This window comes from Colossoma macropomum, unplaced genomic scaffold (genome assembly GCF_904425465.1).
Source record: "Colossoma macropomum unplaced genomic scaffold, Colossoma_macropomum, whole genome shotgun sequence".
Classification (NCBI taxonomy): domain Eukaryota; kingdom Metazoa; phylum Chordata; class Actinopteri; order Characiformes; family Serrasalmidae; genus Colossoma; species Colossoma macropomum.
Genome location: NW_023494791.1, coordinates 13071227 through 13097443, shown reverse-complemented (window position 1 = coordinate 13097443; position 26217 = coordinate 13071227).

Genomic DNA, 26217 nt, shown 5'->3' with positions numbered 1-26217 from the left:
GTTTGTCTATGGGTGCCTTCACCACTATGCAACCACCATGGCGCCCATCAAAGCATTCCAAGGTTCTTTTGACAGAATTTTCCACATTAATTCTTAATGTTTGTCTTGTGCATTCAACCCCACTACTCAAGTGTATTGTAAGAAAAAAGTTTATGAACCCTTTAGAGTGTGTCACCAGGCTACTTATGGAGTCTACCTCCATAAGTAACCTAATTATTGTCTTGTGTAGCTGAATGAAGGAAACCTTCAGGAAGGAGGATCTTGGTGACCAGAGCTTTATAATTAGAAAGATCTAAACTTGTGTATGAATGGCTTTGAAAATGTCAAAATAGTAAATATTTTCTTTCTCAACAAATAACACACAAACATAGCTTTCAGTGTAATATCTATTGAAATAGGTTGATAAAAAGTATGTGAACCTTATATTTATTAAATAGTGGAACCTCCTTTATTGGCAATAACTTCAACTAAACACTTTCTGTAGGTACCAATCAGTCCTGTGCAACAGTAATAATATAACAATAATAATAATAATAATAATAATAATATTATTATTATTATTATTATTATTATATAGCACTTTTCATGCTGGTGGCAGCTCAAAGTGCTTTACAGACAGGTGATAAAGCTTAACAGTGATACAAGAAATTATAAGTATAATTTAGAATCATATAAGAAAATGGCAGATCAAATTAAAAGATAAATACCTCGAGATGTAGAGTTTTAATTACATGCTAAGTTAAAGAGATACATTTTTAGATGATTCTTAAAAGTGAGCACTGAGCATGACTGTCTCATAAAAGGTGGAAATGAGTTCCACAGTTCAGGAGCATAATAACTGAAAGAGTCTCTCCATGTTTTCTGTATTTTGTGGAAGGTGTTTGCAGAAGGCCACTATCTGCAGTGACACTCTGTGATGTAAGCGGGTGCTAGGTCACTTAACACCTTAAACACTAGTAGCAGAACTTTAAAATCTGTCCTGAACAATTTCAGTCAGGATGCATTTTGGCCCATTCCTAGCTCAAAACTGTCTCAGTTCATGTATATGTCTGAAATGTCTTTTTTAAGATGTCAGCATTTCAGTGAGATTGCAGACAATCTGACTTGTGCATGACACTAATTTGAGCCACTCTGTTGTTGTTTTAGATCTCATCTCCTTTGAGTTTTAGATGACAGACTGAAGTCCTGACATTCTGGGGTAGAATTTTCTGATGCATCTTGGAATTCATTGGTTTTGTGTACCCTCATATGACTCTGCTCTCGTTCAGCGTTTTTCTTCTGGAAGACTCATGAACACAGACTATAAAGTGGAGGAGATGCCTGCAGATACTTAGCTGTCTCTCTCTGAGTCTTTGTCACTTTGAGGATTCGATGACACATCATTGCACTTTGATCTGTGTAGAACACCCACTCCTAGAGAGAACAGCAACAAATTTGTTCCCATTGTAAATATCTGTCTGACTGTGAAGTAAGGGAGGCCCAAATCTTTAACAATTATTTTGTAATCCTTCCCAGATTTATGAGCTCCAACAAATTTTCTACTGAGGTTTTCTGCCATCTCTTTTGATCAGGCTAGATTGTGCTTGAGGAGAATTCTGTTGTGAAGAGCAGATAACACAAAAATTTGTATGTGATTGAGGTCAAACTCAAACATTAATGGGAACACCTGATTCCAATTTCCCTGTTTTTAAAGAGGTCATTATCTCAGAGGCTCACATACGTTTTTTCATCAGTGATCTTGATTGTTTAAACCATCTTTTCAGCTAAGATATGATGTAAAATGATTTCAGTGAAGATCAGATCTCATTTTAGAGGCCATTTATTCAGAAATACCGGTAATTTCAAAAGGTTCAAAAACTTCCTCACAGCTGTGTTTAAATTACTTGTAATTTTTAAGCCAAGGACTGAAACACTGTGAGAAAGAGAAGAGAGTAAGAGCAGTGCAGGGATGTCCCATGATAGAAGAGGCTCATACTCAGAATCTGAATCAGATCATTTAGTGTATAATATTCAGGCATTCAGGATTCAGAGACTTGCCTTTGTCATTATTGTCATTAAATTACAGAACATATCCATGTTTCAGACTCTTATGTCTGCACTAATGTACTACTCTCTATTTCAATTTAATTTAAAGTTTTACATCAGTGTTACTGTCAATAAAAGCTTTTTTCTGGTTATCCCCTTTATATGGCATGTTGACTTGGTTTTGACACGTGTTGATATGGAGATCAAGTTCAAAATGCTGAATGGCTGCAGGTGATTTGAGATGAATATGTTTAAACTATAGCTGCTTGGAACTTAAGTAGGTTTTTTAAACATAGTAGTAAAAGATTAACTTTCACTATGTTGAAACGTGAATAAATTCATAAAAAATAGTGAGAAGAAAGAAAAAAAAACAAAGGAAGGTGACACTTTGAGTGGTCCATTGTAGATGAAATAAGCACTCTCAGAACATATCAACAACATGTCAATGATGTAGCAGCAGTGAACACATGCAATAGATTATCAAGAGACCTAACTGCATGAATAAAATTGGTTTATAATCTGCTGAATTCAGGTATTTTTCACTTTATTTGGAGAGTCTAAGTTCATATCTTGATGTTAAGCTGAGAGGTCACTGAACATCTAACAAGTATAATACAGACCATCTCAACATCCTTAACAAGCTGTTATAGATTAACTGCTGACATCATTCTGTAACTGGACCCTAACTGGATTAGGTTTTAGTTAAAGTTAGGGTTAGGACTAGGGCCAGGGTGAGGGATAGGATTAGGTTTTGTGTTGAAGTTAAGGTTAGGATTAGGATTAGGGTCAGAGTTAGCATTACATTTTAGGTAAGGTTGGGTTTTGCTTAAAGGAAGTACCATTTAAAGTCTACTTCATGTAACATATCAAAAATACAGACACTTTATAAGTAATATATCAACAGTACATCCTCAAAATATTTACCTCCATGTATTCAGACGCTGCAATACTGCTACTTCACTAATGTGTTACTGATACTCTATTAAGAGTTTATTAATCATGTACAAAGGATCACTCAAAATAAAATGTTAAAGGAACACTGCCGAGTTGTTAGTTGGGCAGAACAGAGCTCTGTGGTGGTCAGCACTTAGCAGCTTGGGGGTTTGATCCTGATTGTGCATCAAGGGAAAGAAAACTTGCACCGGTGTGCAGGTGTGCACACTCCAAGGTCAGTGGTGCTGTGCTCCAGAGCAAAGCATCTAGTCTTTCCTGTACTTAGTGAACTTTCAATGGAAAAGGTGTTATCTACCCTATTTAGAGTATATTTCAGAAGGAAGGCAATCAAATATAATTGACCTTTTTTAGGTCAATGCTGACTACTTTAATTAGCAGTGACAATGCTAAGAATACAATGCTGCACAGGATTTTGTCATGTGGACTCAAGTAAATGAAATACTGAGCACCTGAACAGACGTGATTTCTTCAGAATAGTTGTGGTGCTCAAGATTGTTCTATGGCTCTCTTGCCCCTTGGCCTTTGTAAGGCTTTCATATCTGAGCGGTGTAGACATTAGCATAGCGTCCTGTGCACCAGTATGAAGGCCACAGCAGACAGTTAGATTATTTCTTATTTTCAGGATTCTAATATCTGACAGGTCAAGAATCATTCTGGTTAAAAAATAATAAGAAAAAAGAAAGAAGCATCCTGAATGTCAAAAGCCTATAGTCAGTATGGATTCAGCATGGTGCAGGTCGGACAGTGAACGTTTGCGCGCACGGTAAACTCAGTCAGGAGATGAGTAAAAAATACCTCTGACATCAAGGAAATCCTTCCTTTTTTATTCATTTATGCCTTCAAGTTCTTCTGTAACCAATAATATTTCAGCCCTAATGCTAGCCTCAGAAATTATAAGCCTCAATAATTTCTTCTTTCATTTCTGCTCTCTGCTTCAGTTATCATCTCCAACTGATCCATTCCTTGTAGTTCATCAGTAGCTGTTCGGTTCTACTAAAAATGGCCAGAGAAGCAGCTGACTATTAGCAAAGTGTCAGACTGAATTCATGTATCGGCATCAGAATGCCAAGCATGACAAGCATACCAGGAATTTGCCTTGGCAACGTAGTGCATGCAAGAACATATAAGGGCATGTGCAAATAGAGCATATAAGACATGCATTCATTCAGACGTATTCAGATGACTTGCTGGATGCACTATATGTGTGCAGGGAAACAGGTTGGAATCTCATGAGTTTCTGGGCCAGATGTATGTATTCAGGCAAATGTACAGCACAAAATGTGTTTGGATGCGACCGCATTATGCATCCACAATGCGTCTGAATAAAAAGTTTGATTTAGGCTGCAAACAGGCGGTAATGTGTATTCCAGAAGAATCTGCATCTAAACTGTGAGAAATCCTGTGAGAAATGCTGTGACAAGTTTTGCAAAGCTTTGAGAGAGTGGAGCAGATCTTAATGGACAGGAAATTCTTTGCAACATCACACTTCATACTAAAAGTATAGACTAAAGAAACTAATGTTTATGCTTCTTTTTGGAGGAGAAAGATGGGAAGAAAAGGTCCATCAGGTTTCATTCTCATTCTTCCTACCTTCTTTTTTATTCTCAGCAACATTAGCAAGTGACTTGAACAGCACAATCAGTAAGCAAAGTGACACATCATAATTCATTGAAGTAAACTGCTCACCAAGCTAAGATGGTGAGGGGTACTTGTTGTCTATTTCTCAGTCTTATAGCAAACTTTCATGATTCAATGTAGATGATGGTACATATGACAATTAATTAATTTATATCTTTGAGCTGAATCTTTTATTAATTGTAAAATTGAGCAAAACTGTCATACTGTACAGCCCCATGTGGGCTTTCCATTAGCATTATAGTCTAGATCAGGGCTCGGCAACCCAAATGTTAAGAAGAGCCATTTTGTCCTTTCAACAAAAATCAAACCACCTTGGGAGCCACAACATTTTATATCCATTTTACCATCTTGGCTGTAAATATGTGTCAGTATGTGCTAATGTGCTAGTATAGGCTAAAAAATATGAACAAAAAAACACAGACTTGCTTTGCTCTGCTTTAAACTTTAGCTCAGCTACAGCCACTTTTCTCGCATCTCCAGCAGGAAAGCTTTCCTCAAAGGTAGAACAGTTTTCTTGTAAAATGTCTCTCAATGTTCGACTTTTACGAGGCTGAATCAGCCTCTCATTCACCAGCTTCTTGTTCAAATTTTCCTGTTCCACCTTAAATGGCGCCTCACGCATCAGAATGTATAATAACTGCTGCACCATTTAAAATAGAATGGGAAAATTCCACTAAGAAACTGGCATATGAGAAGCTGACTTCAACTGTATGACTTTCTAGTGTTTGACAGTTTTTTGTTGCAGATTAAATGCATCAGGAAACCAGCTGAGTGCTGATAAACGCAAATAAGTCCATTTGTCTCCAAATCATCAATGTCCGTTCTAAATATTTCTCTTTGCCTTTTCGTTAGATACTAGCTAGGCAAGATTGTTTTCTGCATTGCTATTGTGACCAGTAGTCTGTGCACCAACTTTCAGGGTTAAAGGTTGGTGAATGAGCAGATATAGGCTACATTAGCTCAGCGTTTACTGTTAAAATTGTGTTAGAACGATCAACAGAGCTTTATTGTTCTGCAAAGGAGGTTTATTTTTATTTTTACTTAAAAATCTATTTCTGCTGTGGAGCCGCAACAGAGCACTAAAAGAGCTTCATGCCGCATGTTGCCAACCCCTGGTCTAGACCATTAGAGACAAGTCCAAGTAAAGACCAAGACTTTGCAGTAGTTGAGTCCAGGAGTAGTGAGACCAGGACAAAACCAGATTAGGATTTTTTCTGAATATAAACTAAAAAGAAGTGAGTGGAAAAACTGACATTCGTTCCTTATCATTCATTGCACACATCATATCTCAAGACTTAAGTACTACAGCACCTCTCTCTTGTTAAATTTCACCCACCCTCTTTTTTGATTGGTTATCTTTTGAAAAGTGACATGATAAGCAGAGCTTGGTAATGAAACTTAAGTGAGGATGTGCAGCATAAAAGAAATTCGAACAACTGTGGAAAAAACGTAATTCGTAGCGGAATGAGCAGAGCCCTCAGAATCCATAGAACAGCATGGTGCTTTGAGCGGAACACACTCTGCCAGATCTTTGTGGATGGTGTTATGGTCGGGACGTTCTACATCACCTCACACTTCACATTAAATGTATAGACTAAAGAAACTAGCACTAATTGTACTCCCTTCTGGGAGAAGATTGACGAGTTTGTGAAACTCCGCAAGCATATTGCGGCCTCGTCACTGCATATCTTGCTCCGAGTCTTCTCATGCACATGCATCTGTTCAAACTTTAGTAAACTGGAATGCGTGATCAGCCTCACGTGTAACATCTCCACCTACTTTTTACACAATCCTCCCACATTTGTGCACAGCCCTCCCTCAAATGCATATGCATGAGGAAGATAAGTTCATTTTGTGTTTTACCATGCACACGGCCCATGAACCACACATTTAGGATTGTGCACCAGCTTCATACATAACACAAGGCCAGAATGAACCAGATTTGTGCCTGAAACTGCCGCAAAAGGCTTAGAAAGTCAGGCCCTCGGTTAGGTTTGTTTTGTTTTGTTTTTGTTTTTAACAGGCTGCTTGAGAAAATGTGAACATTATGGGTCTTTAAACACCAAAATAAAGGCTGAGATTATTTAGCTCCAGTGGGTTTAGGTTTAACAAATGAAAGTAAAGAAGAGAAGGCACATATATATTGCTCACTCTCTTCCTTCATACACTCTGTAATTATTTATGCTCTTTGAACTGGTTACTTACTGACTGCAGTTGGGGTTTTTGCTATGATCACAAAGTGTCTGACAAATGATCAGGCAACCCTGCGTGATGAAAAATAGACAGTAAATTCCCAACTGTAGGCTTCCAACTGTATGTGTATGACTTTTAAGAGGTGTTGCCTAGCTGCAGGCTAGGAAGAGCGGAAACTGATAAAAAAAAAAGTCTCCACACTTCAAGGGTATGTGTGTGCATGTATATGTGTGTTTGCCCCTAGCCATGTCCTCCTCACACTCTCTGCAGGGATTCACACTTCAGATGTCTCCCCCCACTGCTCTTCTACGCAAACACACACGTACACACCTGTACGAAGCTCACTTCTGTCATTAAAAATTAATAATAGCTGCACATGAGATTATGAGATGCCACCTACTGATCTGGAAAACATCACAAATGTGTATGCATGTGCCCCTACACAAACACACAGACATATATCTACATGAATTCTTCCCGCTCTCTGTTTCAGATATGATTATTATATTGTCAGATACGATTAGACGAAGTTACAACATCTCTCAGAGCTGGTGCAGTGAGTAAAAAGCCAAGCTGTTACCCTCTGTCTCTGCGTGTTACAGCTGACACATCCCATCTCCTCACAGACAGCAAGGTTGACTCTGTGATAGCACTCAATTAGAACAGTGACAGCAATAATTCAAACAGGACAACATTATCATTTAATTGAAAATGAATCCCATTATTAAATTTTAATTGTCTGTCAAGTCAATAAATTAAGAAGTTGTCTCATCTGCTAAGCTACAGTTCGGACAACAGGGACAGTCGTTCAGCATGTTTATTTATTATTTACACAATCTAATTATTATTATGCTTTTTTATCTTATAATCGGATTAATTATTGTTATCTGATTATTGGTCTACTTAATGCTCTTCTGTGCTCAGAGTTATACTTTCCATTTACAGGCCAGGAATGAGAGCTTAAAAATATATATGAAGTACTGTGCAAAAGTCAGAGCCACCCCTTCATTTAACCCTTGTGTGGTGTTCGAGCCTCTGGGAGCCATTTTCAATGTTTACCAAAAGAAAAAATGATGTGATTTATTATTATTTTAATCTCAGATTCCTTGGTCTTTGCTCATTTACTGTGAAGAACATATAAAATACCACATTTTCTGTGACTTCAAACTGTAAACCCCCACACATTTATATTACACATGTGGTGTTGGGGTGAACCTGTGAGAATAAAAGTGTAGCGGTGCTGTGTCCCTTCACTCTGTTCTCCTCTTACATGGCCTGTGTGTGTGTATGTGTTTGTATATGTGTGTGTGTGTGTGTGTGTGTGTGTGTATGAGGGTGGACAACACGGACAGACTGCTGACTGGCTACAACTGCTAAAGGAGAACCCTACCCTGGCCACTTGTGATATTTTAAACATCTGGTATTTTTACATAAATTGTTATCAGACCACTGAGTAACAAAAAAGGTGGTCTACCAGGTCTTGCACGGTTGTTGGGATCCCCATTATTCATTATATATTTAATCATTGTATTTTATTTTATTTTATTAAATCCCCTTTATTATAGTAATGGACTACCTAATATCTTCTGGATTAATATCCAGGAATATCTCCTGAATAACTTGTACTTAATGGCTGGTTTAACTAGAAATGTAAAAAATGAATAATAATCTCTGACTTTTGCACAGTTCTGTATATAAAAAGCATACATACAATGTAATATCACATACATTAATATTTTAAGCTTCCTAGTAGCTGAGGAGCATTTTGTATTGACATGTTTAACAAGTATGGAGAATTCATATTGTTGAGAGGTGTAAGCTATGATTTAAATAAGTGGCTGCAGGCTAAGAATATATTTGTGCATGTATGTGTGTGAACATTAAGGATTGTCCAATGTTTAGACTGTACATGCAATTTAACTCACTGAATCAATTATTTAATCCTTTATTTACATATTTACCTACAGCAAGATCTTCACAAGTGAGCTTCAAAGAGTTTTGGAAGATCCATGTCACATTTAGTAGCTGGGGAGGGCATGGAGAAAGGGGGAAGAGAGAGATAAAGAGAAAGTGAGCAAGCAAGCAAGAGAGAGAGAGAGAGAGAGGGAGGGAGAAAGCAGGAGGGGAAGAAAGGGGAAGAGAGAGAGATGCTGTAGAGAAAGAGAAGATGATAGATGAGAGGGAGAATAAGGGTTTCGACTGATGGGACAGAAATAGTCTTTCTCTCTAATGTCGGTGGACCATGAGCATCACTCACTTCATTATGATGAGTGACCTCATTTTAGACTTAGCACCTATGTAGGTGAACCTGATTCACACACACACACACACCATGAGCAGTGAAACAAAAATGAAGATACGAGGTTTTATTCTGACAGCAGATTCTTTAAAACAGTCCCACTGTGTTTATTTTTAGTGTTATAGCAATAACTATTCAAACTATTCAAAATTTGTATAGCACACACACACACACACACACACACACACACACACATATATATATATATATATATATAAAATATATATATATATATATATATATGCGTGCATGTGTGTCTGTGTGTATCACTGCTCTTGCCCTTTACATTGTGTGTAAATTTCATGATGAATGAACCAAAAGAAATGGCCAAAAATGACTTGGAAAAAAATCTGGTTCCATTGACTTACATCAAAAGTAAAGAAGGTTTTTTCTTTCTTTCTCCTGTAAAGTTATCATTTTAGAGACGCAAGGTTTGTTCTGATGACAGCGATATATATATATATATATATTCAATAAAATCATACTCCATCTGTGTACATTCTCACAGGCTTGTGTGTCCACTGCTGAAAAACGGACAGACAATTTGAGAGGTCAGATATTTTAAGAGTATGTATATGTTTAAATAATTTATCATTTAGAGTTAGTCAGCAATGTTCAGGGGAACTCTTTCTATCCCCCCCATGTCTCTCAGCCTCTCAACAGATGGGCCATTAGTGTGCCTGTTGCCACGGTTTTGCGGCTTGTGCGAGAGGAGGCTGTGCCAAACCCCTGCCGGCTTGACTTCACTCACTAAATACTCTCTCCCTCTCTCTCTCTCTCTCTCTCTCTCTCTCTCTCTCTCTCTCTCTCTCCCTCTCTCACGCACTCTCTCTCTGGCTTTCCCCTGAAGATGACTCTGTCATATCTGCTGCATTGACATTACAACACACTTATTAACAAACAGCCCACAGCTCAAAGTGCCACGGCTTACAGAAATGATGGGGAGGAGATGAAGCCTACACTCTCTCTCTCTCTCTCTCTCTCTCTCTCTCTCTCTCTCTCTCTTTCTCTCTCTCTCTCTTTTTCTCTCTCTTTATCTCTCTCTCTCCCTCTCTTTTTCTCTCTCTTTATCTCTCTTTATCTCTCTCTCTCTCTCTCTCTCTTTCTCTCTCTCTCTTTTTCTCTCTCTCTCTTTCTCTCTCTTTATCTCTCTCTCTCTCTCTTTTTCTCTCTCTTTATCTCTCTCTCTCTCTCTCTATATATATATATATATATATGTGTGTGTGTGTGTGTGTGTGTGTTTCTTCTTTCTCCCTCTTTTTCTCTTTCTCTTTCTGTTTCTCTTTCTTTCTCTTTCTCTCTCTTTCTGTTGCTCTCTCTTTCTCTCTTCCTCCCTCTCCCTCTTATTATTTTTCCCTCCCTTACTCTTTTTATGCTCTCTTTCTCTCTCCCTCTTTTTGTTTTTCTGTCTCTCTCTTACTTTCTCTCTTTCTGATGCTCTCTCTCTCTTTTTCTATCTCTCACTCTCTCTATCTCTTCCCCGGTCTTACTCTCTCTGTCTCTCCATCTTCCTTTATTCTGGCTGCTTGTTCACTACAAAAAGTGATAAACAGACACATTCACAAACAGATACAACAGCACCAATGTTTTGTTCATCAGATGCTGAACAAAAAAATGTAAAATTTCATCTGCAGACACAGCACGCTCACAAACACAGCGTACGGCTATGAGAGCGAGGCGTTTTAAAGGCTTGCCAAACGTAATGGAAATGTCACTCATGTCTTATTTACAGTGAGGGCGAGAGTTGCCGAGCTCTGATTTTTTTCCTTGGTTTTAATGAATATTTCTCTGTGTTTAAGATGACTCATTTGGAACAGCAGCTTCAGAAGGATCATCTGGAAAAAAGACTCCCTGTAAAGACATTTTTAATTATAAATGTGAATAAAAACAAAACACACTACTTTGCTCTTCTTTTGTGACAAAACCAACACACTGGGCTTCTAGTAGCTGCGCCTTTTTGGAAAAATATTGACATCTGCAAGGGTATTTGACATGTGTGATGCAGTTAAGCATGATGTGGGTCTTTTAAGCTACCAAACTAAATCATATTCAGCATTCTCTTAATAAGAGAACTCTTATTTCCAAACTATTAACACTCCTACAAATGCAGGTGCCAAAAAGAGCTCTTTTAAGTTAAACTCAAACAGCTGAGATGTACAAAGGTGAGGGACAACAACACATCAAACCTAAAAACCCAAACCTAATCATCCTAGGTAAAAGCATTCTGGCACAGCAGGTGGACCCTAAGAAGACAACATGACTGAGATAAAATCCGGCAGCTGAAATGTGCAAAGATGAAGAGAAACAACACAGCAAATGTAAAAACCTAAACCTAATCATCAAAGCCAATAACACATTGCCATGGTGGGCATAAAACTATTTATGGTCCATTCATGTCTTACCTTTAATTCACCGAAGTAACACTAGATGCTTACTTTGACATTTTTGCAAAGCCCATTTCAGACTTTGTAGAAAACAGATAATGACAGAAAACTAACAGTGACAATTTTTAGGCTTCGGAGAAGTAGAAATCATCATACTTTACAGTATGGAATCTCACTTTAAATCATCCCCAGTTACTCTTTTAACCACAACTGGAGCTTCAAATTCAAACACTGGCGTGCTGATAATAAACTGAAGGCTTGAGGTAATGGCAGATAGCAACAGTTGTAGTGCAGTGATTGGAGGGTTAAGAAAATAAGGCAGATCTTGGCAGAGAGCATAATGACTTGATTGACAGTAATACAGAGACGGCATTCACAGAAAACAAATGATATTGCATTAACTTAAAAAAATTGGCTTAATAAGTATTATTTCCCGATTTGATTGGATAGGCCTGTGATCAATCTGGGAAGGCCTACACAGGCCCACCCATGACTATGCCCCTGGTATATGTGAGTGTGAAGATTAGGGTTATCAATTATCCCGGATTTTCCTGGAATGAAAAACTGATTACATTCCTGGACACAAAATGTCAGAATATCTTATGAGGTTTAAACTGCTTCCTCTTATCCAGTCAAACTGTTCATATTCAAATAATATGTTTAGTTAGTTCAGACTATCCTCAGTGTAGGGACAACTGTTTGGGAAAAGTGCGCTGTTGTTTAGATGTTTATTCACTAGGCAACACTTCAGCATGATAACTGAGAATAGTGTGCAGCTGAACTGAAATCTACTGCATTATGAGCATAAAATTGAGTGAAACACATGAAAGTCATGCTGGTCCATCGTCCTGATGCTCTTCAGCCTCACCCACTGAAATCAGAGGCTCAAAACGTGGTAAATAAATAAGCAGCTAAATAAATCAATGTGATTCACACATATGGCCTTAGTAAACTCCTCATGTTCAGAGAGGCCAGCATAGGTGTCAAACGTAAATTTATTTATTTATTTATTTATTTATTTATTTATTTATTTATTTATTTATAAGCATGTCTTGTTTAACTTTTGCTTTGTTGACTTGTTTTTTGGTAACTCATGCATTGTAAGTCTTTTATTGCACAGCGACCTACCTATATACAAAATCTTCAAATTATTATTATTATTATTATTATTATTATTATTATTATCTCTTGACCATCACTTCATGATGCTGATCATGTCCTCCTTGCAGTTAAATCCAGCAGTGTGCTCTCACTGCCCCCCCCCTCCTCCCTCTCCCCTGCTACCACATGAGTTGTTGAGCGCCGTGCTGCTGCGCGCGCTGGAGCCCGGTGCGCTCGCACTTACACACGGCCCAAACACACACACACACGATCTCACTGCCGAGGATCCAACCTCACAGACTCGCCCTCACACACCTTCTGGAGAAGATCAGCACCAAACCGAGCAGCCGCGCTTCCTCTCCTCACTGCAGCCTCCCTCCACTTAGTGATTTCTGCTTGGAGAGCCAGTGGCGCGCGCCACCATCTCACACACTCTCTCTCGTTTCTTTTGCTTTGCGTAACTGTGCTTTTTTCGCTTCATCCAGCACCTCATTTGGCTGCAGATAAGAAGATGATTCAGGATTCTGTCCGCAACTATCGCAGGATTTGGATCGCTGCTCGCGCCTCCGTGCCGGTAAAGCGGCGCTGAAAAAGCAGAGGACGCGTCTCTGTTTGCATGCTGGAACTTTGAGACTACAGACGGGCGAGCAAGTCTAAAACTCGCTCAGGGCTGTGTTTTTCTTTTCTATCTGTCTCTTTTTTGGACTCATGGCTCTGCGCATAATGGACCTGGTCGGGCTCTCTCTGCTCCAGCTGGCCGTGATCGGTGAGTCCAAATCTTTCATCATCAGCTCCGCTGCGTTTGGCCAGCTGTTCCAGATGTGAGGAGAACGATCACTCACTCCTCTCTTTCCACTGCATTTCACCTTCTGGCTGCTTTTGAATCGCTGCAGCAAGAGTTTAGAAAGTTGGGTCAGTAACCTTGGCGCGTGGCTGGTTTTAAAGGCTGTTGCTGTTTTTGGTGTAGCGAACGCGGCGCATGAGGCTGCTGGTGTGGCTGTATTTGGGTGTTACAGTGACCCGTCGTTGTGTTAAAGCTCCGTCCGAGAAACGGTGACGGCGGCGCGGAGTCATTCAAACGGGGCCAGTGCTCAGTTCAGCTCGGCTGGGGCTCTTTTTTTATTTCCCACCCGTATTCAGGCAACCCCCGCCTCCCTGCGCTGTGATTTGTCGCGAGTAGCGCGCGCTCCGTAGCGATGCGGAGCGTTCCAGAACGGTGGACTGCTTCTTATGGTGAATGAGCAGCCAATCGTAGCGCAGGAGGGCGGGGCCTGCCTCAAAACGGGTAGAGAGAAATTAACTGCACTGTCCGCTGCTGGAGAGCAACGAGGACGAATCGGAGAACTGCACTAATCCTGTATGTCCACTGTTAGGGGATCATGTTTAAAGTTGTAGTTCATCTCTAAATGATGTACAGTTCGACTCTTTAAGAGTGTCAAAACGCAGACTTCCATCGTTGTGAATTACGTAGCCTATACGTAGGTGGGTTTTTTGCTCGTGTAAAGTCTGGCTCTGCTCCCTGAAGTAGGTTACCTGTGATGGGAGTGTATGTGTTTCAGACAAAGCTGTTTACTCAATGAGAGAGAATAACTCTGAGGCAATCCTGTACTGCGAACCTGGAAATCTGGAAATTTACCACTTTGCCTCAGGTGAGCCAACTGTCATTAACCTGTTTAGACAGTGCTGGGAAAATGAAGGAAATAGTTCCGTCTTTCCATTTCTTTTCTTTCTTCCTTATTCTTTTATTTTTTTTTTTTTTTGCTTTATAGTGATTTGGCTTGCTAATTAGAGAGTTCACTACATACCCTGGGCTGAATTCTTCAGCTACTTTCCTCAGATGTTATCAAAAAGCAGTCCCTCCAATAAGCCTTAAAGATGCAATAAGCCTCTCATCACTCTTTCAGTGGATATTTCATGCATTAACTACTTCAGCGCCTGTGACTTCCTTTGGAGGATGCATTATGCAGCGTTTCCAGGCAAGCTCATAACGAGACCTCACACAGTTGTATAAAGCACGTCCCTCAACTCGCCTCGACTCCAAAGCAAAACTGGGAAATTTACATTCAAACGAGAACAGTAATGAATGCACCGTTCAAACAGAGGCGAGAGATCTTGCACTCTGATAAGAGAAGTTCTCAGGCAAAAAAGTGAAAAACTTGCTGCATCACTCCAACTACAGTGTGGAATTCTAATAACAGGGTTATGTAAGTGTCCTCATCATTAAAACAGGCGTGTGCACGCTTTCCCTCACGCTCACACATTTGCACACACAGATTTCAAGGTGGCTCATGAGGAGAGGACGCAAGGCAAGCACCCAGCAGTCAGTCGGACCACCACGGTAGCTCCAAAAATGCCTTTATTTGCTGTTTATACACAGTTGCATCAGTCTTTGCCTGTACATGACTTCTGGAGGTTTGTTTTGGAAAGCTTTTTTGTGTTTGTCCCAACTACCCATTGCGAGATTGCAAGTGTGATGTATCTTGCAATATATGCATAAAAATAGTGAAGCCTGGATGTGGTTAAAGATGTGGTTATCCAATATGCTTTTATGACTAACACTAATCACATTCAAGACATTGCAAAATGAAATTTCATTTCACAATGACAATAAGATCCATTCCATCTAGCAGAACTCAAAAGAATTCAGATTTAATAAGGTTTCATAGGTCAAAAGTTTGTAGAACTTTAGGTTTAGGGTTAAGGTTGTATGTACCTTCAAAGGTGCAACAACTGTTTAAAGCTCCAATTATGTACATTCAATATGTTTATCGCAATAGAAAGGTACGTATTTGTACCTTAACATAATGTTTTAATACAGAGCAATAAAAGCCTTGAGTGAAGACAGAGTGTGTGGAGTGAATACAACTGCAATGGATTATGTTACAATCATGTTCCCTAACTAAAGGAACCAAAGACATACCCAATAACTAGAGGGATACTGCCCCAGTGAATTTTTAGTACCTTTTTTCTGAGAGAGGAGATTAGATATAAGATAATCCACTTGCATATGGAAGTCAAAAGTCAAAGAAAATAATGAAAAACAGGAGTGTTTAAAAGATATAGAGAAAATGGGACCTCTAACAACTGTGCAAGACCACCAAAACTGCCCCCAAATAAACAGCATTTAAAGCTTTCATCTCTGAGACAGTAAATACAACTTCTAAGGCTGAATTCTAGAGATGTGGAAAAATATCCCGGCAGATTTCTTTGAAAAACTGAAAGCAAGTCTCCTGAAAAGAGTGGAAGCTGTAATAAAGGCAAAGAGTGAACACATTAAATACTGATACAATTGATACTACATTTATTTGTTGAGGCGTCTGTGTCATTTATTTAAATACATGTTTTCTGCTTTTTTCCTTATGCTGAAAAAATGAACAGCTTGTATTTAATGGCCAGTTTGACTTTAAATTTAAAAAATGAAGGATTCTCTGACTTTTGCACTGTATTATAAATTAACTTTAGTTCTTCACTGCAAACACCTGGCAGGTGAAGATAGCACTACATGAACACTGGTATCAAAGAACACTAATTAATGAACAGCTCTATAAGTAACAAACAATGGCTTCATAGTGATCAAAAACCCCCATTTCAGGGGATTTCATTGGTTTTGTGTATTTTTTCAGTCTAATCAGAGTTTGGCCACCACTAATTGTTTAGTTTTATGTTAGCAGTACAGTCTGACCTGGTAAACCTGAACTCAAAACACCCTCCATAGTTAAAATAATAAATGACTGAAATATGCATCAAAGCCTAACCTTTAGCATAACATTATAACACAAAATGTATTTTATTACAAAATAACTGATAAAAAATAAGAGCTAATTAATAGAACCCAACAACACTACTAAGAATGATAGGAAGCACTGTTTTCCAGCTGGATTTATATTTACTAATATGATGACAAGCTGTTTAAACTCATGTCACTCAAGTACTGGTAAAGACAAAATTGTTCAACACAATCAGTTTCGTTATCTTGGCAAAACTCTTGAATGTATTTCAAGTTTACTTCACTCAATTAAATTAACCCTCTATTGCACAATGTTGCCTCAGGGCAACAAATTCATTTTCCTTACCTTACAATTATCCATATTTAAAGACAATGACAGGGTTAACAATAAAGGGAACAGTTTGAGTATGTCAATAATCTCTTAAACCTCTTTTTTAATATTCAGTATCATTTTTTTTTTTGTTATGAGAATTTGCAGAAATATGTTTGTTGCCTAGAAGCAACACTGTGCGAAAGTAGAATTGATTTGACCAGTCAAAAGCCAGGTCTCACCACTTCAGGGAACGTTGCTCTATATCATTCCTTCCTATTGTCGCACAATGTTGCCTTAAGGCAACATACCCCAAAATGACCCCTGCCCACATTATTTATTTATTTATTTTTTTGATATCTAATAACCAGGCCCATTTTATGCAAGAAAAGTAAATTGAATATTTTTAATTGCTCTCATAACACATGCAGTAGAGGGTTAATTAATTTCAAGATTTTGGTTGACATTGAAAGTAATGATTTTGTGATTGGTTATTGGATTCAGTTGGATATTTCAACTCTTTGTGATATCAGTATTGCAACAGCCAATAGTGCGATAACAATTAATAAACAATATACTGTGACGCCCCAGTCAGAGCTCAGTTTGAGAGACATTAAGGCACCACTGGAGGCACAGGAGGGTGAAGAGTGTTGCTCCAAGCTACAGCAGTTCGTACACACCTCATTCTTATACCCCACCACTCTGGGGGCTGGCCTGAAGCTGAGGCCTTCTAGCCATGGTAGAATTCCACGTTGAGATTCTATCCTGTGAGAGTTACAGCCTGGAGCCCAAATACTGCACTACCAACAGCACACACACCTGATTCAGTCACTGGAGGACACACACTTTCACTTGTATTCTACAAATATGCACAAGCACACCTACACATACAGAGTCACGCTCTGTCACTGTGGTTAAATGCTGTCCTTTCTAAGTGACCCATAAATGTCACATGGAGGAGGTACTCCCCTCACAGCCTGTCTCTTAGTGCACAGGGCAACAGACAACACACATACATACGTAAGTGCAAACAAATACTTCCTCTGAGGGATATGTCCCACCGACAACACTCAAGAGACACATAGATACACAACTGCCTGCTTACTGGACATCAATCAAGCATTTCCAGTCCATTTCCAATTTGTAAATTATGAGGATCTAGAACACTCGGTGACAGATCTGGCAGGTTAATGATGTAGGGGATAAGAGGATTGCAGAGGTGGCAGAAGTACACAAGCCCTTTACTTAGGAAGAAGTACTATGGTAAAAAAATACTCTTGTAAAAGTTGAAGTGCGGTTTACATTTTTATTCAAGGTATAAAAGTACATGTTCTTGGATGTACCTAAAGTACAATTCCAAAAAAGTTGGGATGCTGTCAAATGTAAATAAATGTGAATAAAAACAGAATGCAATGATTTGCAAATCTCATAGACCCATATTTTATTCACGGCAGAACATAGAACACATATAAGATGTTGAAAGTGAGACATTTTACCATTTCATGAAAAATATTCACTCATTTAGAATTTGATGGCAGCAACACATCTCAAAAAAGTTGGGACAGGGCCATGTATACCCTTGTGTAGCATCCCCTGCACTCTTAACAACAGTCTGTAAACATCTGGGAAGTGAGGAGACCAATTGCTGGAGTTTTGGGAGAGGAATGTTGTGCCATTCTTTTCTGATGTAGGATTCTAACTGCCATGCTGTTGTGATGGATGCAGTATGTGGTTTAGCATTGTCTTGCTGAAATATGCAAGGCCTTCCCTGAAAGAGACATTGTCTGGATGGCAGCATATGTTGACCTAAAACCTCTATATACTGTTCAGCATTGATAGTGCATTTCCAGATGTGTAAGCTGCCCATGCCATAGGCACTAATGCAATCCCATAACATCAGAGACGCAGGCTTTTGAACTGTGCACTGATAAGAAGCTGGATGGTCCCTCTCCTCTTGAGTCCACAGGTCACGGCGTCTGTGGTTTCCAAAAAGATTTTCAAATTTTGATTCATCTGACCACAGAACAGTTTTCCATTTTGTCGTAGTCTATTTTAAATGAGCTTTGGCCCAGAGTAGACGACAGTGTTCCTGGATCGTGTTAACATATGGCTTCTTCTTTGCATGATACAGCTTTAATTTGCATTTGTGGATTATACAGTCAACTGTGTTCACAGACATTTCTGGAAATGTTCCTGAGCCCATGCAGTGATTTCCAGTACAGAATCATACCTGTTTTCAATGCAGTGCAGCCTGATGGCCCAAAGATCACAAGCATCCAATATTGACCATAAGTCTTGTCCAGAGATTTCTCCAGATTCTCTGAATCTTTTGATGATATTATGTACCGTAGATGGTGGGATATCCGAAGTGTTTCACAATTTTTAGACACAGTTTTTGCAGATTGGTGAACCTCTGCCCATCTTTGCTTCTGAGAGACTCTGCCTCTCTAAAATGCTCTTTTTATATCCAGTCATGTGAGTTAGTTGCATATTGCTCCTCCAGCTGATTTTTGTTAGTACTACTAACTTTTCCAGTCTTTTGTTGCCCCTGTCCCATCCTTTTTGAGATGTGTTGCTGCCATTAAGTTTTAAATGAGTTTATGTTTTTCATAAAATGTCTCACTTTCAACATCTGATATGTGTTCTATGTTCTATTGTGAATAAAATATGGATCAATGAGATTTGCAAATCATTGCATTCTGTTTTTATTTACATGTATTTACATTTTATACAGCGTCACAACTTTTTTTTTGGAATTAGGGCTGTAAAAAGTTCAAGTATTTATTTAAAAAAGTGTTTCTAATTCAATTCAATTGTTCTTTACTGAGTCTTTTCTAGATATATGTAAACATGGCATTAATAATAAATAAGAGTTTATGCTATATTGTTGAGCTTTGATGGACGAAATATGTTATGTTTTACATTTTCATTGGGATCAGAGGGCTTAATTTGAGCAGTCAGAAAGTGAGTGGAACCCAAACCATCCACCTACCCCTATGCACTATGTTGTGTGCCTATGTAGAATTATTAAGAAGATCTGGCTTGTTAGAGCACAAATTAAGCCATGAGTAATTCGACTTATTCCTTCTTCTTCTTCTTTTTCTTTTACTTTTTTGTAATTCATGGTTCTTTTGTTAAATACATTCCTCGCATTTCTTGCCACAACTGTATGCAAAGGCACACTGCTTCCATACTGTTTCTGGATTATGTTTTTCTATTTTTCTATTTGTCTAATCCCTCCAGCGCAGATAAACCTTCTGTGTGAGCTTCAGGTAACAAGGAAATCACCTATAACAGTAAATCCTCTGGCTCTAACATCAACCAGCCAGACATTTTCAGATTCCTATGACTCCGGGCAATGACAGCATAGTCAATGAAGACAAAGTTTTAATTGCTGTGTTCAATTTTGCAATTTTCTGCGGTCTAATTAACTTCTCTCAGATAATCAGCTCACATACTCATGCAGACCACTCAACCCAAAAATATTCCACTCTCCCCAAATACCCCACAACAATAAACGGCAGCACAGACGTTGCAAGCTTTATTAAGCAGTGTAATAGTAAATTAATCAAACAATAAACTCATTCAAAACATTAGCTTATGTATGTGTGTTTGGGGTATGTTTTTGGTGCATTTTCTTTGCCTTACAAAGAAATGAGTTCTGTGGGTGAATGTTCTTCACATGCAGTGCTATGGCCTAAACCAGGGGTGCACAACTCCGGTCCTGGAGGGCAGGTGTCCAGCACAATTTGGAGGTTTCCCTACTCAAACAAACCCACTTAGCCTGGCAATTAACAGATAAGTGTAATCAGGTGTGTTGGAGGAGGTAAATCACCAAACTGTGCTGGACACCAGCCCTACAAGGATCAGAGTTGTGCACCCCTGGCCCAAATTCTCTCAACTGTTAGATTTGATTGGGTATCTGGCTTTATGACAACAATTTACCCTTTAAACCCTAAGATTCCTCACTACAGTTCCTCACTCCCATAAGTGCTAACTTACATATTAATATCATAGCAGTTACTAAATAATTCCTTGTAGTCAAGATTAACAAAGAATAGGGTTCAAATGGTTAGGACTGACCGGGAACACTTGGCTTCTGAGGCCAGCTATTGTTGAGAAATATTCAGTATGTTGGATGGTCATTGTTTTATACCCCTAGCACTGTTACATGCCCTATTTCTACTTCAATCCTGCGTGTTGTTTTTCTTTTATGTAGCGGCACTGGCTCATGGTGATATTGCTGGACAACTTACAGAACTGCTTCTGCCATGGGAACGTTTTAGTGACGTCAGTGCTGTTCGGCTTGTGTTATTCTCGGCTCCACTTTGCAGTGAGTGCCATTAGGATGCCAGCCCAAGTGGAAACTTTAATAGGGTCCTGAACTTTATGCTTGCAATGCAATAATTTAATGAGAAGGCCTACTTATTTTGGAACGTGTTAAAAAATAAATTGCCAAACAGCCATTTCTACATTTTTGATTCGGCCTTTGTGATTCTATCAAGTTTTTCTTCGCTGACTTAGCCAGCGAAACCACGTTCCAACACTTCTCATAAAAAGTGCAGTTCTAAGTATAACTCCGTGTCTCACACTGGATTACATTTTTTAGATGTCACTTGCTTCATACATGTTCTTTTAGTGGACGCTGAAGGATTTTTATCAGTCTGCCAAGGGTTCAGTGGAGAAGTCTATTTTCGTTTGAACTACATCTTAATAAGCCAGGTCTGATGGTCTGAATATCTTAAACAAGACAAGAGGACCCTCATGCCCTTGTGCTATTGGCCACTATGTGGTCATTACGTAATTCCTAGCATTTAATAATTCTGGAGGATTGGAGCATAAGAGGCTAATTAATTCTGCCTTTCTCTGACTAATGTTCATTTAGCATTGTAAGCTGTTCTCTTAGGGGATGGAATAAATTTGTTAGCCACACATTTAGTAACCTTGAATTGTGGCGGATTACATTATGCAGTGCTGTGAGTTCGGGCTTGCTGGGATATGAATTCATTCTGGCACTGTTGCTGCATCTCACCATGCAGACAGCCTCTTTCCTCCCTCTCCCCTATGCTGCCCACACTGTGGCCTAACTGCCAATTAACCTCTGATTTCTTACATACCAGATTGCCTCTGCGTTTGATCCACATGTTTATTTTGAATGTAAATTTAGAGATCTGAATTCGTCCAAAAATGCATCCCGGGATTTCATTCTGCTCTCAGTTCTGTTGACATGGGCTTATTATTTCAAAACCATGCAAATTGCATGCCTTTGTATGCTGTACATGCATGTTGTTCATAGCTGAGTCTAATCCAGTGAATGTAATCCTCCCGAAAATTACTCCATTTGGTTTAAGGGGCTGGCAGGGCAACAGAAAAATAAACTGACCTGTCTGTTCTGTATTGTGCAAGGCAGAGAATGTGGAATAGCATTTTGCACGTTATTAAAAATAAGATGTGCCTGAGGAATGTGCAGAGGGTCTTCAGGAGCAGGTGCTCAAGTGAAAAAAATGTGTTAAACAGTCTATAGAATAATGTCTGTGTAGCAATATAGCATAATACAGTGCAGCAATATTGTGTTGGTATCAGTAATGGATAGTTATTTTTTTTTCTACAGTGTGCATTGTGTATACCCATACCCAGTACAGCTCATTTAAACATCACCACCACCCACCACCATGTACCATTACTGTTTTCAAAATTATACACACAAACATAGCTGAAACACATGGCCAGTACTACCATGAGGACACCGAGGTCCAAACTTCAGAAGTTTCAGCAGAGTTTTATGAGATACAATGTGAAAACAGTGACGAGACTAATCAGCACTGACTGGTTCCCAGCTGACCTCAGAAAAGCAGTGGTTTGGCCATAGATTTAACTGTCCATGCTGCTGCTACGCTGCCCAGAGTGACTTTTTGAGATGTTCAGGTATGCAGTACACACTACAGGATAACATACAATACCACTATAATAAAACTGTCAAAGTTTAGGAAGGTAATTAATAGGTCATGCTTGTAAAATGCAACCCTAATCATTTGTTTTTAGTTGAACTACTTGAATGTTGCTAGCTGCTAAATCAACGTCTAGTTTCAGTAGCAGCTCAGTTTAAGCTACGAGATCCATAGTCAGCTTATATTAGCGATCAAATGTGAACTTAATGATAGTTTAAAATTGTTTTATTTTGTTGCCTTGAGAAAGCTCACTGTTAACTAGTATATTGATAACATGGTATTATGTGATATGTGTAAGAAATGAACAGGTATATTAAGCTGTATAATGCCTCATTAACTGTATGAATAGGCAACCAATCCGTTAGCTGGGGTTTAGAAGAGACTGCCTTTTATAATGTACTTTTAATATATGCTTTTTTGAGTAATCAGTTAGGACCGAGAGGCAAGAGAGAAAAAGAGACAAGCACAGAGAGAGAGAAAGAGAAAGAGAGAGAGAGAGAGAGAGAGAGAGAGAGAGAGAGAGAGAGAGAGAGAGAGAGAGAGAGAGGATGTAAGGTAAATGAAATAAAATCAATGCAAAACTCTCAACTAATTTAGCATACAGGGCCACACCCCCCCATATTATTTACCCACCCTCCCAAATGAATGTACATTATATGTTCAAATCATTAACAGTATTTTGCATTTATTTCTCATTATTCAACTGTGCCATTGTGCCTTTAGATTCACAAACAGCACTGCTGCTGATCTAATCCACTGCTACCTTAGTGATGCTACCAGAGATTTACTAACATAACAACAGGAGACGACAATCATCTGCTATTATGCATTGGAGAAAAGTATAACATTGGCTCAGCCAATCATAACAGGCCTCGTAAATTGTAAGCCAGTAATATCAAACCCGAGGGAAGAGCTTTGGGCTCTTCACTTTGTGAAATAACATTTGTGAAATAACAAAAAATATTAGCTAAAAGCAGACTAAAATAAAGATTTGGCCTTATTCAAAATATATAATATACAATCTGAATTAGTAAATAGTTACAGAGTGAAAATATCTCCCTACATTAGCTTTGTCCAAATTGTGTTCAGTATAGCTGGCTATCGAGTTTTTAGCTGGTTGCTTGTTAGCTAGTAACTTTATGTTCCCATAAGAAGAAAAGGGGAAAGGTCATAAAGCATGACTGTTAGCTAGATGGAGAGTCAATTATTTCAAGAATTTAAGAGACTTCACAGATTAGTTAATCACAGTAGTACTAGCTGTATATTGTTTTTACTATATCTCGCTTATACTGGTGTTGTGTTGACCGTAACACTGTTTTATATCCATGGATTTTTTTCAATCTGTAGACAATAATTAGTTGAGGGGTTGCAGCTCCATAAAATGTCAGTCAGGTGAGAAGATTTTAGTTCAAAACAAAAAAATTAATCAAGTGTTCTTGTAAACCTGAGTTTAATAAAGAAAATAAGATGTTATTAAGCACAGACAAGGAGAGGGAGAGAAAGACGCTGAAGGAGACTGACAGAATGTTGTTTAAGCTTTCAGATAAAATGAATACTGAATTTGTAGGAATGTTATTCCCTTAATAAATCCTAATTTGTGAGAGTAAATAATGAATAATTGGGAAAATATAATTTTGTGCTGGTAAAGGTCACTGTGACCATGTCCCACTGAGTATGTGAGTGCAACTGCAGAACAAAATTACACTCTAGCTGGTTGCACAAACTAAGACTGTACTAATCTATAATCTGTATATTTGAACAACATATTCAGGATCTGCAGCGTATCTATGAGAGAGGAAATTGGATTGCTTCACTGATCTGTGCTTAATACAGTATGAAGAAAAAGATCTTCTGTGTGCCAACTTGACCAAAAAGCCATTTCTTACATAAACTGTCTGCCTATTTCTGCTCTGAAAGTCCATGATGTACAGACATTTTAAGGCCATTAAAAATCCTTCTGAAGGAGCATGACCCCAGACCCCCTCAGGAAAGAATCAGCCCTTTCTCCATAAATCTCTAGTGATGCCCCTGTTAATATATTTAGGTTTCAGTGTGTAGTTCCAGCTACAAATGAAATAACAATAAATATAATAATAATAAATGAAGAAAATTAATTAAGGTAATTGGAGTAAAACCAATTTCTGAAACAGTATTAGCAGTTTATGGAAGAATGTGGGATGAGAAATAAACAAATGAAAGGAAAAGGTATATAACAATTACGGAAAAAGGAGCAATGAATTGATAAAAACCTAAAGAACAAATTGACGTGGTGTAATACAGATGATTGACAGTTAGTTTATTCACTATGTCATGTTGGTCACTTTCCTGCAAAATGGATCTCGCTAAAATTTACATCCTAGTTACAGCCAGACTGTACAGTAGGTGAATATTAGCCAGTCTAAAGCTCGATGTTTTTTTCTGAACTAAAATCTGTTGAAATTGAACTGGAACTCCTCCTGTGTTATTTCAAACTAGCTAGCATAAACTCCAGAGCTATGCTGGGGAAACTGAACTCAAAATCCAACTAATCCAATTTATAATAATTCACATGCAGGATATCTGATATATCTGTGCAGAATTTAAATAATGGCATCAAATAGTGACATTATTATTAAACGCACTGATACCTGTTAACACACAGCCTCTATACAGTGCTCTGTGATTGCTCACTCTGTACTCTCCATCCATAAACAGGCAGGAAGAGAGAGATGCAGTTAAACACAGGGCTACATAAGTCAGGACAGTGGCAAGGGGAAGTGCTTGTAGTGTTTTGCTTTTACTGTCATTTCAATTCATAATAGGATAAAATTAAACTATAAGGCATTTCTGATCAAGTTGGGCAGCGGGCAATCCTGGACTAACACCTGCCCTGCATGTTATGGCCCACTATGTCTAAAATAACCCCAGGAGAAGTTTCTGTCAACTGATTTGCCAAAATACAATGGTCAGTTCTCAAATTTGTTAAAGGGCCCATATCATAAAAACAAATGATCCTAATTTCATTCAAAATAAAGAGTTGTGTATTATACAAACAAACACCCACCCATTCACAATGTTCAGTTACAGGAGTGTGGCTTTTTTGAATGAGGCACAATGGAGGATCATTTACATATACAGACCATCCAAGTTAGTTCAAACTGTGGTCCCACAGTAAAAAAAAAGAAAGAAAAAAAATCTAAAAAAAATTAAGGATTTAGATATTCACAAAGATAATGTGATGATCTATTTAAACCCAAGGCCTTGGTAGAGACAATAATAAGCTTAATAATAATAGATAACTAAAAAATGAATAAATGTTGTTTTTCAAATTTGCATTTATTTTAAAGTGACATTAAAAAAACAAGGTTTATAATTAGTTTCTTTTTTAAATAATAAAAAAAAACTCAAAAAATGCTGTCCCATGTTTTCATGTCACTTCCAAAATATAGAGCTTAAGTCCCTAGGCGGAGCCTTATTTTAGCCACACCCCTGCAGTTTAGAGCAGGAAATGACACTGCATCCCTGTCCATCTTGTCCACATGGTGAGCAGTTAGATCCCATTGTTTTGAATTAAACGTGTCCCAAAGTCTAAAAATAACTGTGTAACATTAATAATTGTCACTACCGAAACATATTTTCTGAAATTAAGTAAGCTGTTT